This window comes from Mustela lutreola, chromosome 1 (genome assembly GCF_030435805.1).
Source record: "Mustela lutreola isolate mMusLut2 chromosome 1, mMusLut2.pri, whole genome shotgun sequence".
In the NCBI taxonomy this organism is placed as follows: Eukaryota; Metazoa; Chordata; class Mammalia; order Carnivora; family Mustelidae; genus Mustela; species Mustela lutreola.
In genome coordinates, this window is record NC_081290.1 from 28,589,537 (window position 1) to 28,608,407 (window position 18,871).

General features: G+C 39.3%; 1 protein-coding gene across 1 annotated transcript in view; it reads right to left on the reverse strand.

Annotated features, from left to right (window-relative positions):
* The window catches only part of GABRB1 (gamma-aminobutyric acid type A receptor subunit beta1), a 404,625-nt gene that overhangs the window by 69,001 nt on the left and 316,753 nt on the right, over positions 1-18,871 (reverse strand). The window lies entirely within an intron of this gene.

The following is an 18,871-nucleotide window of genomic DNA, read 5'->3' on the forward strand; positions in this document are numbered from 1 at the left end:
TTCACAACAGCCAAGATATGAAAATAGCCTAAATATTTGTTTATTGTTGAATAGATCCAGACAATGTAATATATATATATATATATATATATACAAATTACACATGCATACACACATTCACCCTGGAATATTATTCGGCCTTCAAGATGAAGGAAATCCAGCCATTTGTGGCAGCGTGGATGAACTTGGAAGATGTTATGTTGAATGAAATCAGTCAGACTCAGAGAGACAAATGCATCAATGACTTCTTCACTGCCAAATCAGCTGGGCCCTTTTATGCTTCTGAAATTACCTCATCTTTTAGTTGTGTTTGTTGCTCATTACTTTCTCTCATAAACCCTCACCTCCTTTCACCTTTTTGAAACGACATTTCTGGATTTTCTTCTTGTCTGCCTTTGACAGTTTACTATCCTTTTCTTTATGTTTTCTCTCAAATCAAAAACCGTGGGGGAACATCTTATTGTTCTTGGGGAACATCTATTCAACTATTGATGATGATTCCTACATTTTATTTCCAGTACATAACTCTCCTTTGAGAATTAGACTTAAATTTCCGACAACCTCCTTGTCATCTTCAAATGAAAACTCCTTCAGCACCTAAAACTCAAAATGCTCAAAATGGGAGTTTTCAGCTGTCTCACTTCCTTAACATTCACCTCTCGATTCTGGCACCCTCATTCTTCCAGTTTGTGGCACTATCATTTATCTTGTTACTGGTGGAGGCATCCTTGTATCTTTCTTCCTCCTTACTGTGAATGGTATGACCAATACTTGGTTTCATCCCATGCCTAGACACATGGACAATTACATGTCCCAGACCCCTTACGATGAGTCTGAGCCCTGTGACTAATTCTAATCAGTTGGCTACAGCCAAAGTGACAGGTGTTACTGAAAGCCAAAGACAGTGTCTGAAGCTCCACATTCTTTTCCCTTTTTATAATGACCGACAAAGCTCTCTTTTCCAGATGGTGCTGCTATATGATTATAGAATCTTCATCAGCTGGGTCCTTAAGTGATTCTGTGGAGCAAAACCCCTCCCCTGTATCGATTTATGATACTCATTTAATATAAATGGGGTAGAGACCTTAATAATGGCAAATCACTGACATTTTGGTGTGTATTTCTGACCTAGATCTCCCACTGATACATATACCTCATTTAGTAATAAAAGCATCTTCCAAATTTCCCCTTTTCTTGTCCTTATTATCTTACTTCTATTCATGATTTCTTTTCTGGATTGCTTCCACAGCCTCCTGGCTGGGATCACAGAACACTCAAATCTTTATCCTTTCAAATTCTTCTTCTACACATCTATCAGAGTGTTTAATTTAAAATACAAATATGACAATGTCACTCCCAGCTTGAATCTTTTAATGATCCCTCATTACGTATAACAGTAATTTTTAAACTTTATTCTTTGGGATAGTTAATTGGTGTTATGGAAAAAAAAAATTCCGGAAAGACTAATGTCCTCAGGTTTAAGAAGATTGTGCAGCAAGGTACACTGTATTAGAGATTTATAAATGTATACTGGTGGATATTAAAGTAACATGTGATAAAGAAATTAGTATAACTTTTTAAACATTATAGCCCTTCTTGCAATTGTCGGACTTCTAACCATTCTAGAAGAATTCATTTAACATTATTATATCAGAGTATCATCTAAGCTCTTTCCCTGGCCTCAAGGCTCTTTATGTTCAACTTCTGTCTATTCCTGAAGGAATTCTGCCATGTTCTGCTTCACAATTTATGCCACAGCAACATTAAATATGCATAGAACTTACATATGTTGTACAGGGAAGAAATGAGCTTTTGGCAGTGGAATTCTCTTCACCTGGAATGCCATAACCACAGCCCATGCCAGTCACTCATATAGTCAATCATTGATATTTTAGGCCAAGTTCAGATGTTTGCTGCAGGAGGCTGTGTTGTAAGACCAAACACTGGACCTCAACGCTACATGATATCCTGACGTCTGGTCACATCAGGAGGGCCTTCTATGACCTGCAACTTTACCCCTCTACTCTGCTCCTGTGGATAAGGTATGCTGCATATACAACCCTCCTTATCATGAGGCACAGGTCTTACTTACCCCAAGTAATATGTTTCAGTTCTCTGCCAGCCTGTGGAGTTATACAAATAAGCCAATCATACCCACCCAGTGTGGGAACCTTGGGGCACCTGCCGTTCTTGGTAGTACAAAGCCTGCCTCACATAGCCCCTGATCATTCACTCTGTTCCTGAGTAAATACCTCCTTCCGTAGGTGACTAATGAACGGCTGTTGGTGTCTTTTTGCCCATTGTCAGGGGTTACATGTTCAGCCAAACCACAGCCCTAGAGCAGGAAACCCTCTCTTACCAATAGAATGAGTATAATACAATTAAAACAGAGATCTTCGGGGCGCCTGGGTGGCTCAGTGGGTTAAAGCCTCTGCCTTCGGCTCAGGTCATGATCCCAGGGTCCTGGGATCCAGCCCCGCATCGGGCTCTCTGCTCAGCAGGGAGCCTGCTTCCCTCTCCCTCTCTCTGCCTGCCTCTCTGCCTGCTTGTGATCTCTGTCTGTCAAATAAATAAAAATCTTAAAAAAAAAAAAAAAACAACCCTGAGATCTTCCTAGCCCCCTTGCCTCATGGTTTCCCTAGTTCATTCTGACCCCATGAGCACTTCAGATGTGTCTTTCTTTGAACTTGCCACATTTTACTGTAGTAATGTCTTTATGTGTCAGTTTCTGTATTAGACTGTGAACTCCTTGATGTCAGACACCAAGACTTACTCACAGTGTCTTGTACATTGTTGTCAAAATGCTGCTTGTCAATCTGATGGAAATATTAAATAATGTGCCTTATTGAACACTTTTCCAAGGCACAGCCAGCTAAAGGCTCCACAAGGTTAATACTGTTCCTATTCTAGAGATGAGGAACTCAGGCCTTAATTGAGCAATTTGCCACAACAACACAACGTTAAGAGGCAGGTCTGGATCTTGAACCCGGGTATGTCTCTTGACTGTCATTTTTGTATGTAGATGGAGGTTCTTCTCTCAGTCATTGAGTCTGTGATGTGCCAGGTGATTTGGTGATGTGAGAGTGAAACTCATGCAGTCCTGACATTCCCTTTGTCCCCAAATGGGTAGGTAGAATAAAAAACAAGGTGCAAAAGAGGTACCAGGTACACCACTTTCTGAAGTTCATCACAAATAGGTGGGACTTCATGTCCCTTCCTGGGTGAGCTGAGAGTCCGCAGACACTGTCATTTGAATCACCATTCCGACCAGCCCAACTAAAAAGAATGGAAGGAAGAAGAGAGAAAAGGGAGTATATAGAGTGAGAAAGTAAAAAAGGAAAGAACAGATTGAGAAAATTGCCAGGGTGTGAGTTACCCGCTAGTAGAGAATGTTATGGCTGTCTCTTCCGCTCTTTGCAGGGAGAAGAAGGGAAAACCACTTAAAGATTGGGAATACCTGCAAGAAAGGGACACTCGCCTCATTCCCGCAGTGAGAGTTTGCTTAGGCACCGACTTCCTGATATGTCCCTGTCCCTAGAGGGAAAAGGATATGAGATATTATGCAGGGCAGAAAGAAGGAGGAACAGCAGGGGAGAACTTGTCTTCCACTGTTTGGCAAGATTACGTTTCCAGTGGCTCAAGTTATGGGATCAAGGCAGAAGTGTGTTTATGGGGCGGGGGGAGGGGGCGGAGGAGGGATGGGAGGTGGGAGGGATGGCGTGGTATTTGGTGGTGATAGTGTTTATTTTCATATTAGAGAACTGTGTAATCAGGAAGCCCCACACCTCCCCAGAGCTCATTCAGATACCCAAAGAGAGAGGTGGTCTTTTGAAGCTTTCTGTACAGAGGACATGTTTGGTCAGATTGAGTTAGCTGGAGAAGCTTCAACACCTGATAATAACTTAGCTATTAAGCAAACACTCTTTTCTTCCTTTATGTACGTTCCTTCTTCCAATACCTGGTCTCAGAGAGGACGGCAAGATGACAGAGCAGACCTCACCCCTTTCCTTCCTGTTGCAGTGCCCTGAACTACAGGGCAGGAAGGAATGGTGGGGAGAAAGACACTGGATTTTAAACAGGACTGAGTTTTTTGTTTTTTGAGTTTTTTTTTTTTGGGGGGGGAATAAATGATTGAAAGTGGTTGCAAAGATATGGAACTTTTGCACATTTGCAAAGATAAGAGAGATTCGTTAGCGCACTGGCAGCCATGACTGGAAAAAAATTAAAGTTCTTCCTGTTTGTATCTGACAAGTCTTGACCATTAGTTAACCAGTTATCTAAGCAGATTGTTAAAATGAGAGCCCGATTTCTTCACACAATGAACTTAATTCAGTCAACAGAATGTGAAGAAAGCTTTGTCTACTCCTTTGGGGAATACCTGAGAACTCATTCCTGTCTACTAATTGTGATCCACTCACAAGCAGCTTGGTGGTGTCCCTGGGATGTCAAACCCTAGAGTTTAGAGGCAACTACTTGATTCTCCTAGAAGGGAGACTTTGGGAAGACAAGCAGCTAGGCACTTCTCTCCATCTATAATTTCTAGATTGTTGCCAACATTGGACAACAGAACCCATCTGCACATCACCTGGTGTACTTGGCAACTTCCTGGAAACCCAGGTGTCACAAATATTGTGAAGTCTCTTTCATCATGAACTTTCATCTTCAAACTTTTTTTAAACATAAACTTTCAACTTTAAACTTTACTTGATCATTATTCTTTTTTAAAAATTATTTATTTATTTTCAACATAACAGTATTCACTATTTTTGCACACACCCAGTGCTCCATACAATCCCTGTGCCTTCTCTAATACCCACCAACCTGGTACCCCGACCTCCCCCCTCCCCCGCCCCGCCACTTCAAACCCCTCAGATTGTTTTTCAGAGTCCATAATCTCCCACGGTTCACCTCCTCTTCCAATTTCCCCCTACTCCCTTCTCCTCTCTAACTCCCCATGTCCCCCATGCTATTTGTTATGCCCCACAAGTAAGTGAAACCATATGATAATTGACTCTCTCTGCTTGACTTATTTCACTCAGCATAATCTCTTCCAGTCCTGTCCATGTTGCTGCAAAAGTTGGGTATTCATGCTTTCTGATGGAGGCATAATACTCCATAGTGTATATGGACCACATCTTTCTTATCCATTCGTCTGTTGAAGGGCATCTTGGTTCTTTGCACAGTTTGGTGACCATGGCCATTGCTGCTACTTGATCATTATTCTAATCCTACCAATGTTCGTGGTATATCCTTAAATTCAAGATGGATTGCCAGGATGCAGAAAGATTTGTTTGTCAGATTCTAAACAGACTTTTTTGATTAGGTCCCTAGCCTTCGGTACTGCCTCTTGTTCTTTTTTTTGTGTTGAATTTTTCCGGCTTGTCATTTTGTCCAGATAAGAGTATATGAAGGGGCAAGTAAAATACTAAAAGGGTGGCAACAACCCCAGGTAAACAGACTTTTTTTTTTGTAGAGTTTGAGGGCAGAAATAAATTTTTATGTGTGTCTTTTTCTTAAAAATAATATAGAGGGGCTGCTGGGTGGCTCAGTCGTTTAAAGCCTCTGCCTTTGGCTCAGGTCATGACCTCAGGGTCCTGGGATCTAGCCTTGCATTGGGCTCTCTGCCCAGCAGGGAGTCTTCCCCCCCACTGTCTGCGTCTCTGCCTGCTTGTGATCTCTCTCTGTCAAATAAATAAATAAAAATCTTTAAAAAAATATAGAAAATCAGGTTGTCTTGGAACACTGGAAAAATAAAATAAAATAAAAAAAAGAGAAAATAGAAAATCAAGTTGGGCAAGTTATTGGAAATTGAAGAGAAGCATCTCTATGGTATGTTTATATTTAAACTTGATTTTTGGCTCTTTTAGTTCAAGCTGTAAAATACAGTAAAAAAAGGAAAACACTGCAAAGATGAAGTCGCAAAATAACCCCTCTTTTGCATGTTCATGGTCAGTTATTATTATAAACGTTTTTTTTTTTTTTACTGCCACTTTATGGAATATGATGTCTTCACTTGTGAGTGTTATATTTTGATGACACCATTCATCACTAAGGCTTAAGACAGTGTAAGGTTAGGCCAGAGAGGTTCTGGGTAGGCACAGGGTATCAAAATTGGAAGGGAATCTGGAAATTAACTCTCACTTTGCCAAACAGAAACTAAGACCCAGAGAGATTAAGACTTAATGGAGCTCACACAATTGAGGAATGGGAAGTTTGAAATTGGAAAAAAGAATTAGATGACAATATGGGTAGATTTGCCTGTTGACTTAATAATGGTCCTTGTAAACTATTCCTAGTTTAATTCTAGGCAATATAAATTTAACTGAGGAAATCACCTCTTTTGCAGAAATGTGTGTGTGTAAATAAAAAAGAAAGAGAAGTGAAGAGGTAATTATTACAACTGGGGACTAGACACAACAAGAATAATTTAGTGATTAAATGAGTCCCACTGTTCATTTCACTGAAAGAGAAAACTGCAGCTTAGAAGGACTATAATTTGCTCATGATCACAGCTAGTTAGTAGCAGAACAAGATCAAGAACGTGGTCCCTGGGCTTATGCTATTCCCACTAAGCTAACTGCCTACATTCACTCTTTGTTAGACTTGAGAACACATTTTTTAACATTCCCTAAAAGATAATAAAATTTTATTTCACCAAAGACCAGGTTAAATAATGGCAGTGGTCATAGACTACTGAGACTCTGAGCTTTTGTAAGAACCTAGATCAAGTGTCTGAAGCAATGTATGGTGAGAAAAGCAGGCCAAAGCATGGATAAAAAGCACAGTACCAAACACAAGAATCTATTGTCCTGAGAGCTTGAGCTTGGCTCCCTGTTAAGATTTCTGAGAAGAAAAAACAGGAATGTCCTAGAGAATGGTTTTTCAGCCTTGCTAATATTCTCTTTCGTGCTGGACACTTGTCATTGAAGGCTATTCTTCTATGTATGGTGGGATGTTTAGCAACACGGCTGGCCTCTACCCACGGGATGCTAGTAGTGCCCGAGGTCCTCTTCAGTTATGGCAACCACAAATGTCTTCAGACATTACCAAATGGTTCCTGCGGAGCAAAAGTGCCCAGTTGAAGACTGCTGGCTTAGAGTGTTAGGCCTGAGCTCATGGGTACTAGGGAGTAGACAATACTAGTTAGACACAGGACCAGGAAACTGGAGAAAGGAAGCATGGCAGTTCTTGATACCTTTCAGTTACAGAGTATTTATTAACTCACATTCAGGCTGCGTATACACACAAGCTGGAGATGAGATGCTAATCATGGGGCACATTTTTGGATGCCTACATTAAAGAGCCTCTGGTTCTGAGTGGTGATAGCAGTATGACATGAGGCTTGAAGCCTCCATTCCCAGAGCACCGCCTACATCCCCAGTGTGATATATAATTATGGCTGACCACCTAGGGTCTTAGGGTCCTATTTAAGAAAATAACTTTACCTGGTGGGACGGAAACTGTTCAAGGGAATTTGGTTGCTCTCCACTTCCTTTTTCCTACTTCCTGTGAGCTAGAATGTGGGTATGATCAGCCAGCCTTGACCATGTGGACAAAGGCAACTGCTTAGGGGATGGCATAGCCAAAACATGGGAGGAACCTGGGTCTTTAGATATGCTTTTGGATCAGAGCGACTTCCTTATCCTGGACTACCCATCTACCTCTTCCTGTTACAAGAGAGAAGCAACTGTCTTATTTGAATCAGTAAATTGTGAAATTCATTTGTTCTTACAACCTAGTCTGTGTCCTACCTAATTTACAACAACATGACTGAGGACATTAAGTGTAAAGATAGATTAGGGACTACAAAGAGCTGCCCAATGGGACAGCAAAGTGATTCACTGGAAAGAAGATCCTGAAAAGAGCTCTAGGGAACACATAACATTTGCCTCATGAGACTTTTCTGTAATCAGTGATCTTGGTCAGGTAGAAGGTCATTTGTGAATCCTCTCCTTTTTGGGATAGTTTAAGTTTTGCATTAGAGCTTAAAAGAAGAACACTAAAGTTTCCCTTTTCTGTCAGGTTGAGAGGTCATCTTCCTTAGAACTGCCTTTGCTAGGTAAAATAAGCTTTGACTTAAGCTATATGCTATTTTTCTTCTATTTTCTTTCAGTTCCTGGGTGATGTGCTAATATGGGTACAAAGACATGGATGCTTCTTAAAGGTGCTTTCAGTCTAATGAGGGAGACCTGACCTACATGAAGAGACACATACTATAAAAGAAGCATATGACACATTCACTGGTAAACAATAAGGTCTCTGTAGAATAGGGCTTGAGATGAGTTTTGAGTGGCAGGATAATAATAACGGAAACACCTAATAATTATTTAACACAATGACATATGGCAGCAGTATTTGGATAAGTGGAAAGGAGGATAAAAGACATTTCAGGTAAGGGAATAATAAAGCTTAGAAGGAAGTCAGAATGTACATGGTAGGTATGTCCAGGTTTGTTGGAGGAAGCCTTTATGCAGCATTGGGACTTGAAGACCTTAATCCCTCAGATGATAACCTACTTACAGTGCTGCAAGCTAATGTCACAAAATCTCAGAAAATATTTTAATAGTTTAAAAATCAACAGAAATCGAAGCTCAATAGCACATGAAATCAGTTAAGAAAATTGTGAGTATAAATGCAGTACTATCGTCGTGTGGCAGTGTAAACCTTGCAACTTTTCATCACCATAGAAACTAAAGTCAAAGAAAAATTACGAATTATTATTTCATGGAGGAGTCTTCCCTGCCATATGGTGGTCTTCTGTTATTGAAGAATATAGGAAGAAAATATATTTGTAAAGTGGGGGTGATATTGAAATTCTTTCCCCTTTCTACCTTATGCTATTCTCCTAATGCTAGACTTATCCACCACTTGGAGCCAGACTGCAGACCTTAAATGGTTGAATTTATTCCATGGACAATGAGAAGCAATTGAGGCTTTTAAAATCAGTGGGTAGCACAATGAGAATGTCTTTATAGAGAAATTAATCTGGTTGCAGTACTTAGAATATATGAGTGGAGGACAAAACTGGAGGGAGAGTTTCTGGTTAAGATTTGTTTTTTGCGGTAACTCATGCCAATGTAATCTGAGGGCCATTAGGAGACATTGTCTTACTTGCCTGGGCAAGCCTTTCTCAAGAAACAAGAAAGGTCTCAGGTACACAACCTAACCCTACACCTAAAGGAGCTGGAGAAAGAAAAAGAAAGAAACCCTAAGCCCAGCAGGAGAAGAGAAATCATAAAGATCAGAGCAGAAATCAATGAAATAGAAACCAAAAAAACAATAGAACAAATCAACGAAACTAGGAGCTGGTTCTTTGAAAGAATTAATAAAATTGATAAACCCCTGGCCCGACTTATCAAAAAGAAAAGAGAAAGGACCCAAATAAATAAAATCATGAATGAAAGAGGAGAGATCACAACTAACACCAAAGAAATACAAACTATTATAAGAACATACTATGAGCAACTCTACGGCAATAAATTTGACAATCTGGAAGAAATGGATGCATTCCTAGAAACATATAAACTACCACAACTGAGCCAGGAAGAAATAGAAAGCCTGAACAGACCCATAACCAGTAAGGAGATTGAAACAGTCATTAAAAATCTCCAAACAAACAAAAGCCCAGGGCCAGACGGCTTCCCGGGGGAATTCTACCAAACATTTAAAGAAGAACTAATTCCTATTCTCCTGAAACTGTTCCAAAAAATAGAAATGGAAGGAAAACTTCCAAACTCATTTTATGAGGCCAGCATCACCTTGATCCCAAAACCAGACAAGGATCCCACCAAAAAAGAGAGCTATAGACCGATATCCTTGATGAACACAGATGCGAAAATACTCAACAAAATACTAGCCAATAGGATTCAACAGTACATTAAAAAGATCATTCACCACGACCAAGTGGGATTTATTCCAGGGCTGCAAGGTTGGTTCAACATCCGCAAATCAGTCAATGTGATACAACACATCAATAAAAGAAAGAACAAGAACCATATGATACTCTCAATAGATGCTGAAAAAGCATTTGACAAAGTACAACATCCCTTCCTGATCAAAACTCTTCAAAGTGTAGGGATAGAGGGCGCATACCTCAATATCATCAAAGCCATCTATGAAAAACCCACCGCAAATATCATTCTCAATGGAGAAAAACTGAAAGCTTTTCCGCTAAGGTCAGGAACACGGCAGGGATGTCCATTATCACCACTGCTATTCAACATCGTACTAGAGGTCCTAGCCTCAGCAATCAGACAACAAAAGGAAATTAAAGGCATCCAAATCGGCAAAGAAGAAGTCAAATTATCACTCTTCGCAGATGATATGATACTATATGTGGAAAACCCAAAAGACTCCACTCCAAAACTGCTAGAACTTATACAGGAATTCAGTAAAGTGTCAGGATATAAAATCAATGCGCAGAAATCAGTTGCATTTCTCTACACCAACAGCAAGACAGAAGAAAGAGAGACAATTCATTTTCTGGCAGAGATCAGTGATGGGCTTTCTCCTCCATGCACATTGAAGAGATCTGCATCTTGGGAAAATGGCTCGCTACATAGATAATTTTGGATGGAAAAGTAAGTTAGATACATTCTAGATAATAATGGCTTTATGAACCCTGGAGGTATGTCAAAATAGGGACCTGTAAACAGCCTATGGCCGTATGAGGGCATAGCTATTAGGGTGGAGAATGCCAAAGCTAATTTTTGCCTCTGATATACTTTAACCTACTGTGTCAATCAGGATCCCAGCGGGAAACAGATGGCACACTCAATGTTGAGGTGTTAATAAAAGGGCTATTTACAACCTTGAGGACAGGGCTAGGAGGAACCATCAAGGGATAGCTAAGTGTCCCAGGGCTAGCAGCTGTCAGGGAGTTAGGTAACAACCACTTCCAGGACTGAAGGGACAAGAGGAGGAGGCAGGTTATCTGTGCTAACTGATCTAGAGAGAGTAGCTGCAGGAGAAGGCTTTCAGGCAGGAGTTATAGCCTTGATAAGGAGATGGAGTCAATCCATGTCAGTGAGGGAACCCCAGGAATAAATACCTTGATCTCACTGTACTCTTCGTTTATTTATTTATTTTTTAAAAATATTTTATTTATTTATTTGACAGAGATCACAAGTAGGCAGAGAGGCAGGCAGAGAGAGAGGGGAAGTAGGCTCCCTGCTCAGCGGAGAGCCTGATGCGGGGCTCGATTCCAGGACACCAGGATCATGACCTGAGCCGAAGGCAGAGGCTCTAACCCACCCAGGCACCCCGATCTTGCTGTACTCTTATTCTCTGATACCCTGCCCATGCTTCCCACTGGTAAAATTAACCAAAAGGCTGTGAGTAAGCAGGCTCATGGGCACAGTCCATTAAAGTCAACCTCCAGGAACACAGAGCGGGGTGGTCGGGGGTGGAGGGAGATGGGGAGAGGGGTGAGGTTGGGTGGAACAAAGGGATGACATCTAACATGAATCTTCCCGGTGTTGCTCATTATGAAAGCCCAGAGCAGGAGGAGAAAATCCTTATCCAAAACACCTCTCGATGGACACCCTTTTAGGAGGCAAGTTATCCTAGAAATAGTAAAATTAAATTAATTCAGTCTAAGTGGTGATTAACTAAAGAATGAATAATAGATTACATGGGAGGAGCCTATTGAAAGAACAAGCAAGCAAATTATAAAACAACAACAACTGTATCTTTGCCTCGATCTCATTGTACCTAAACTGTGGAGATTTTGTCTGTTTCTTATTATTGTAAGCAGTTATGGAGGCTGAACTGGGATTAGAGCAAAACAGTATATATAATAGTATCTATATAATAGTATACATCTATTTTTCCGGATGAGGATTAGAGAGGTAGAAGGATGCGCAGGAACAAAGGATACAAACATACAGAGTATGCTTCATGAGGAGCTCATCTCTTTCTTCTCTTTGGCCTGTTGTTTTTGTTTCCTTATTGCATCAAGAACATACGCTGGGGTACAAATCATCTTCTCAACGTCATGTTAGAATCTCTTGTTGCCATGGTGTATGTTGACGACTTACATTTTCCCTATTTCTATTTTAGTTTGTTCTGCTTAATTCTTTAGGATTCCTGTTTTTCCCTTGTCTTCCCTTTCTATCTCAAATTCCTTCTTTCTCTTCTATTTTAAGGAAAGAATGAATTTTAAACAGTTTTTTAAAAGAATTTCATGCTCAACTTCTAAGTATTGCTTTTAACTTGGATTTTCTTGTTTTAGCTTTTATCTTTTATCCCTCTGACTTTCATGTTTCCAGCTTTTTATCTCACCGGTTCTAGTGCTCTTATGATTTTTATTTATCCTGGTTTTATCTTTAATCTTTTATCCCTATGATTTTCACATTTTAAATTTTTTAAATCTTGTTTTAGTTTTTCCTTTTCTTTTCTGCTGTTCTTTAGCTTTTACCTTAATTAACATTATATTTTTTAGGCTAGTATTTTATTATATCATCTTTTATCTTAGCCTTAATTTTATGCTTTAATATGACCCTTACATTTCCTTTCTGCCTTTATCATTTTACTTAACTTTCTTGTCTATCCCGCTTCTCTCCTTTCCTCCCTCTCCTTCTTCCACTGATTTCTCCATTTTCACCTTCTCCTTTGCTTCTTATTTGTCTTCCTCTTTTTTTTTAAATTTTTTATTCTTTATAAACATGTATTTTTCTCCCCAGGGGTACAGGTCTGTGAATCAGCAGGTTTACACACTTCACAGTCCTCACCAAAGTTTGTCTTCCTCTTTGATCCACTTCCACTTCTCCATCTACTTTTTCTGTTTCTCTATTTTGTAATTTGTTTTTGTCATTACAAGAAGGTGAGGAACTCGGCAACATGAGAAAACCCATCAAGTAAAGTGAAGAGTTTGGAAGCCTTCTCCGACCTACCCATCCATCCCTGCAAGCTACTTTGCTGCTCTCCCCTTAACGACCTCTCAGTTCACAGAGAGGTAGTCTCCCCCCAAATTCTTACACCAAAATTCTCAAAATGGTCTATAGGAATACCAGCTCCTTCTAGTTCCTCCTTTGTTGGTTGAGGTCCTGCCTTAGTCCATTCAGACCGCGGTAACAGGACACCATAAACTGGCGGGGCGGGGGTGCTTATAAACAACAGAAATTTATTTCTCACTGTTCTGGAGGCTGGGAAGTCCAAGGTGAAGGTGCTTGAAGATTTGGTGTCTGGTGAAAGCCCGCTTCCTTCTTCATAGTCAGCCATCATCTTTCTGGTTATTCAAGTGCCAAAAGGGTGCAAGGGAACTCTCTGGGTTCTCTTTTATAAGGACACTAATCTCATTTATGAGGTCTTGGCTCTGATGACCATATCACCTCCCTAAGGCTCCACCTCCAAATACTATCACATTGGGGATTAGATTGCAATACATGAATTTGGGGGAACAAAAACACCAGTCCAATGCAGGTTCCAAGGATAAATAATTTATTATGTTGCTTTTCTGATGCAAGAAGTTTATACTGTGTGATTTCAGACCATCTCTATCTCCAGTGATTAGATAAGAGTATCACCGGTGAGAAGTCAATTAACCTCTTTTCTCCCTTGATCTCAGTACTGTTGCTGGGGCCCCTGGTTCATAAGACAAAAATTTCCTTCTGTTCTGATTCAGTGTTCTGGAAGCTAGCTATGATTGATCCTACTGTCTGTCCTCCCTGTCAAGGTGAACACTGTTTCTTTTTTTATGATTTTCTGCTTATTCTTTATAGCTTAGAGTGGAATTAATCACCTATCATGCCCTAAGTGCCACGACTCCTGGGTGGTCTGATGGATCCTAACTCCAGGATTGCTTTCCTGTGAGCCATTTTTTTTCAAGATGGACTTATTAATCTAAATATAAAATTATTCTCCAGTTCAATCCTCCTAAATTTTACTTTAAAATAGAAAAACCATTCTTTCTATTTCTATTCTATGTTGGTAACCTGGGGATCAGAAGCATAGACTATATTATAATAAGCTCCTTTCTGCTTACTGATATCCTAAAAACGACGTGGGAAAGTGGTTATGCTTCCTCTTTTTAACACTGGGATAAAACATCCTGTAACCAGAATGAGATTAGAAAACAAGGAAAAATAAGAGGGACTGATTTTCAGGCCTGGGATGTGCCCATCCTGCCCCAATTACCAACATGCACAAATTGTGGCTAACTTTTAATGATTTATCATGGTATATGGTGTATGGTATATAATGTGGTAGTTCAGAAGACAGGGCCTGGGGGAAAACTGGGTTTGAATCCCAACTCACACTCATTAACTAGATTGTGTTGCCATGTAGAAGCTATTTAAACTCTTTCTGTTTCCATTTCTTTATCTCTATAATGGGTATGATAACTTGATTAAGATATAAACTGCTTACCACTTTACCTGGCACATTATAATTTCTCAATAAATGTAAACTATTAATATTATTCAAGACTCAGTTCAGGGGTTTCTGTCTCCATGAAATATTCCATGATTGAGCCCTATGGGTGTGTGTGTGTGTGGGGGTACCTGTTATGTATCCTATTTCTATTTCTATTGGTAACCTGGGGACCTACACACACACACACCCGTGTGTGCATGTGCACACGCACAGACAAATACACTTAGACACATACCTTCTTTGTTCAATCTGGCGTTTTATATACTCCTTCAATGTAACATTTTGTTCATATATTTTTGTGGCATTTTATAATGTTCCAGTGGTATCTGTCTACAAGTACCATTCCTGTTATTTGATAAGCATCTTAAGCTTAGGGATTATGTCTTAGTCACCTTTATATTTTCAACATCTGACACAACAGCTTGTGTGCAGTTTGTGTTTAACACAAATTTAATAAAAATGATGATGAATATTTGATGCCTGAGGACTTTTAATAACTATATTTTTGATGCCTTAAGGGAAAGGGTCTTCCTTTTATGTCCTATGCAACATGGACAATGAGCTAAAGTCCTATATGAACCCCGTTCTGTTCTCTGAGTATCTAGATGGATATAGGTCTTCTCTGTAGTTAAAAGTGTGGCCAGGGGGCACCTGGGTGGCTCAGTGGGTTGAGCCGCTGCCTTCGGCTCAGGTCATGATCTCAGGGTCCTGGGATCGAGTCCCGCATTGGGCTCTCTGCTCAGCAGGGAGCCTGCTTCTCTCTCTCTCTCTCTCTCTCTGCCTGCCTCTCCATCTACTGTCAAATAAATAAATAAAATATTAAAAAAAAAAAAGAAAGTGTGGCTAGGTTAATGGATCACTACAGAAAGAAAAACAACTCTCTTAGGACCCTATAAAAATTTATAGCTAATTAATAACTCTTCATTCCTTTGAAATGTTCAAATATTACAATTCTGTATGTGTTTAACAGTCTAGAAATGTGGGCAGATTCTGAGGTACTATCATCAAAGATTTGGATTTTATGGCTGAGGTCATTTCCTTTATCTCATTATGTCTCTCTTGCTACCACTTTAATCCCTCTTCCTACCTCATAGCCAGATTTCTATAGAGTTGTCTACAGTGTTTGCATCTCTTCACTGCCCACTTACCCTACTCCAGTCTGACTTCAGTCCCATCACCCCCAGTTTACGCCAATGCGGCCATGACTCCCACTTTGCTGTATTCAGTTTTTCCGTTCTCATTTTACTTGGCTTGTCAGCAGCATGTGACTCTGTTGTCCTTGCCTTCCTTCTTGAAACTCTACTCTGTTGGCCTCCCTAACCACATTTTCTCTTAGTCATGGCCCTACTTATCTGGAAGCTCTGTCTTACGGTTCTTTGCCGGCTTATGTTCTATCAGTTCTAGGTTCTAGAATTCCTCTTTTCTCACTCATTTTCTCTCTAGATAAGTTATCCATGCTGTTGGCTTTCACAACTATCTCTACGTCGGTAACTTCTAGAATGTATGTATATGTACAGCCTAGACCTGTGCTTTGAGCTTCAGACCCATAGTCTCACCGTGAACCTGACAACTTCAGTTGATGACGAGAGCCACTTCAAGGTCAATCTCTTCAACATGACCTCTTAATTCCCTCATCCACAGTTGCACTAGTCAGATATCTAAGACTCACTTTTGAGATCTTCCCTATATTCGGTATCTAATTTCTCATCATTTAAAAAATTTCAACACTGGAGTATCTCTTGAATCAGTTTAGTTTTCCCCGTGTCCACTGATATCATTGCTTTCATCATTTTTGTGTAATGCTACTGCAACATTTTTTAAACTGGTCTAGTCATTTCCACTATGTACTTCTCCAAATTGTTTTCTGTTTTACAGAGGTGGCAGTCAGGTCGCTTGTTCATTTGTCTCCCTCCTGAGTGCCCCTTTCAATTCCCTTAATGCTTTCCCATTTCTCATGGGACACAGATCAAGACCTTTAACACAGCTCACAAAGCCCAGAGTGGAATGCACCCTTTTCTTCTCTGACTTCTTCCTCAGACCCTGTTCACTCTGATCCAAGACACTGTGGCTTCATCTTCAGTCTCTCAAAAACTCATGTTTCTTTTTGCCATAAGTCCTTTACATACCTATTGTTTCTGCCTGAATCTGGAATACTTTTTACCCTGCCCTTTCAGTTAGTTTACTTCCAGTCTATGAGATATTTTTATAGGCATGTTTTCATTTAAGTCCCCAGGAAAAATTTCTTTGGATATTAAGGCCAAAAAAAAAATTATTGGAGTTCTCTTGACCTCCTTATTTTATTTTGTTTTATTTTAATCTTACAGACACAATGAGCCATTGAATGTACCATTTTTTCCTTCTTGTTACTAGCTTCTTGATTGTCTGCATTGTATACTAGTTATTGGCCCAGGGTCTATAGTCAAATTAATTAGTTTTGAATTCTATATTCATTAGTTTTTGATCTTTTTCAAGTTACTTATCATTTCTGTGATTTCATTTTCTCATTTATAAAATAGAAATAATAATACTTATTCTCAAAGTGTTGTGAGAAGTAAATGAATTAACATTCACAAAACATTTACTACAGTGTCTAGTGCATAACTAGCATTTAACAAAAATTGTATTGTTATTATTTCCTATTTAATCAAAGCTTGAATGACCAGACTGCTTCATGTTAAGTTACTTCTGGGTCTTAATTGTATGGGTTCTTGACTCAGTGCTCCATATTACTTTGTATGTAATAACACATATAGTATTTGAAGAATAGTTTTGATTATTCAAAATCAGATTCTATAAAAATAAAGTAGACTCCCCAGTGTAATGATAGACATATGATATTAAAATAGGAAAGACATTATTTGTAGGACTAACTGTAAGGGCATTGTGACTAGCTCCATAGGACTGTATAATCAAATCAACAGCAGAAAGTATCTTGGAAGCAAGGTTTTTATCTAATTTCCCACCCCAAGAGAAACAGGGCTGTGCACCATAATTAGAATCCAGGATTAGAGACATGTTATATTATCAGCACAGGCAGTACCTTTCATACTTATATGAAATTAGCTATTTTCTTACATATTTTAAGAGGTTGGATTCCATTTTTATTTTCTGACACCAAATAAATGGAGAAAAATCAACGCTGAATTGCTGTGCTCCTGCAATCAATCATTTAAAAAACCATATGGGTAAAGACTAAGGTTATTCCTTAGGTTTTAAACACCCAAAATGATCTTTCTACTTTCTGTACTCTTTGTATTTCAGAAAAATGATCTTCCTCATCCCACATCACAGATGTCTCCGTAGCTACAGACTCCACCAGCAGAATAACAAGAGGATTCTCAAGATTATGCTGCGTCTGTTCTTTTTTTTTTTTTTTTTTTTTAAAGCTTGCCTGTGGAGAGTTGAAAGAGCCAATGTCTTTGTTATACATCGTGTGATTTTATTTGGGCAAATTAGGTGATTCTCCCCATCCCCCCCAACAATGTTGGTCAATGTAACAGGCTCCCAGAGTGCAACAAAATAGAAATTCATTTTTAATTCATGTCTGATGCAGAAGGCACAGAGGCAGAAATACAGATCACTATTTTCTTTAAAAAAGAAATCACCATCTGCTTTGTGGAGGGAGGAATATTCAGGCCCCATCTAATTACAGCAAGTATTTTCAGTTTAGGATCTTTTGACCACAAATTACCCTCAGTTTTTCTTTAAAGGGAATATGAGGGTTTGGCAATGAACAGAAAAGCAAAATGGCAATAGAGGCATGTTTTTGTCTAAAATTTTTAATAAGGTAAAATTGGATTTAAGAGCTAGCCCTACAGAAAACGGTGTTAAAAACAAAGTAAACAGTAAAGGATTAAAAATCTTTGTATAATCCCCACAATTTCCTTAAGGATTTAACTTAGTAGCTTCACTCTTTATGAATTTGTATGAAAATGGTGCATTGATTTTACAGAATGATTTCAGAGCAATTTCCTCACTTGGGTCACTTTATTTCATTGCTTAAAGTGTTCTCTAAGATCATGAGGCACATTGGGAAGACGGGTTTAACTTTTAGGCCAATCAAGGACCATTGAGATGAAGTGAACTACTGTATGTGCAAGGACTTTGAAAAGTACAAAACCCCTATAAATGCAAAAAGGTTTCACTGCTATTAAATAACTGACGGAAGAGTTAGGGTGGCTTTTCCAAACACTCTCACTTGCAACCACTGAATAACAAATCTCCAGATGAAAAAAAATGACAAATGTTCCTATCACAGTGTTCATTGCTAAGAGGTGACTTCAGACTTCACAATGCCGTCCAACCTCCATAAGGTTTGAAACCTTTGCAAGAATTGTGAGATTATAGCTAAAAGCCATTAGTCCTTGAACAAGAATATTTTGAGTAGCTGTTTCACTTTGTCATAATGGAGTTTATTTCATTTGATTTTCCCAGTGGGTTTAAGTATTGGGTAATGTAATGCAGCTTGTTTTTTTGGCGGGGGGGGGGGGGACACAAT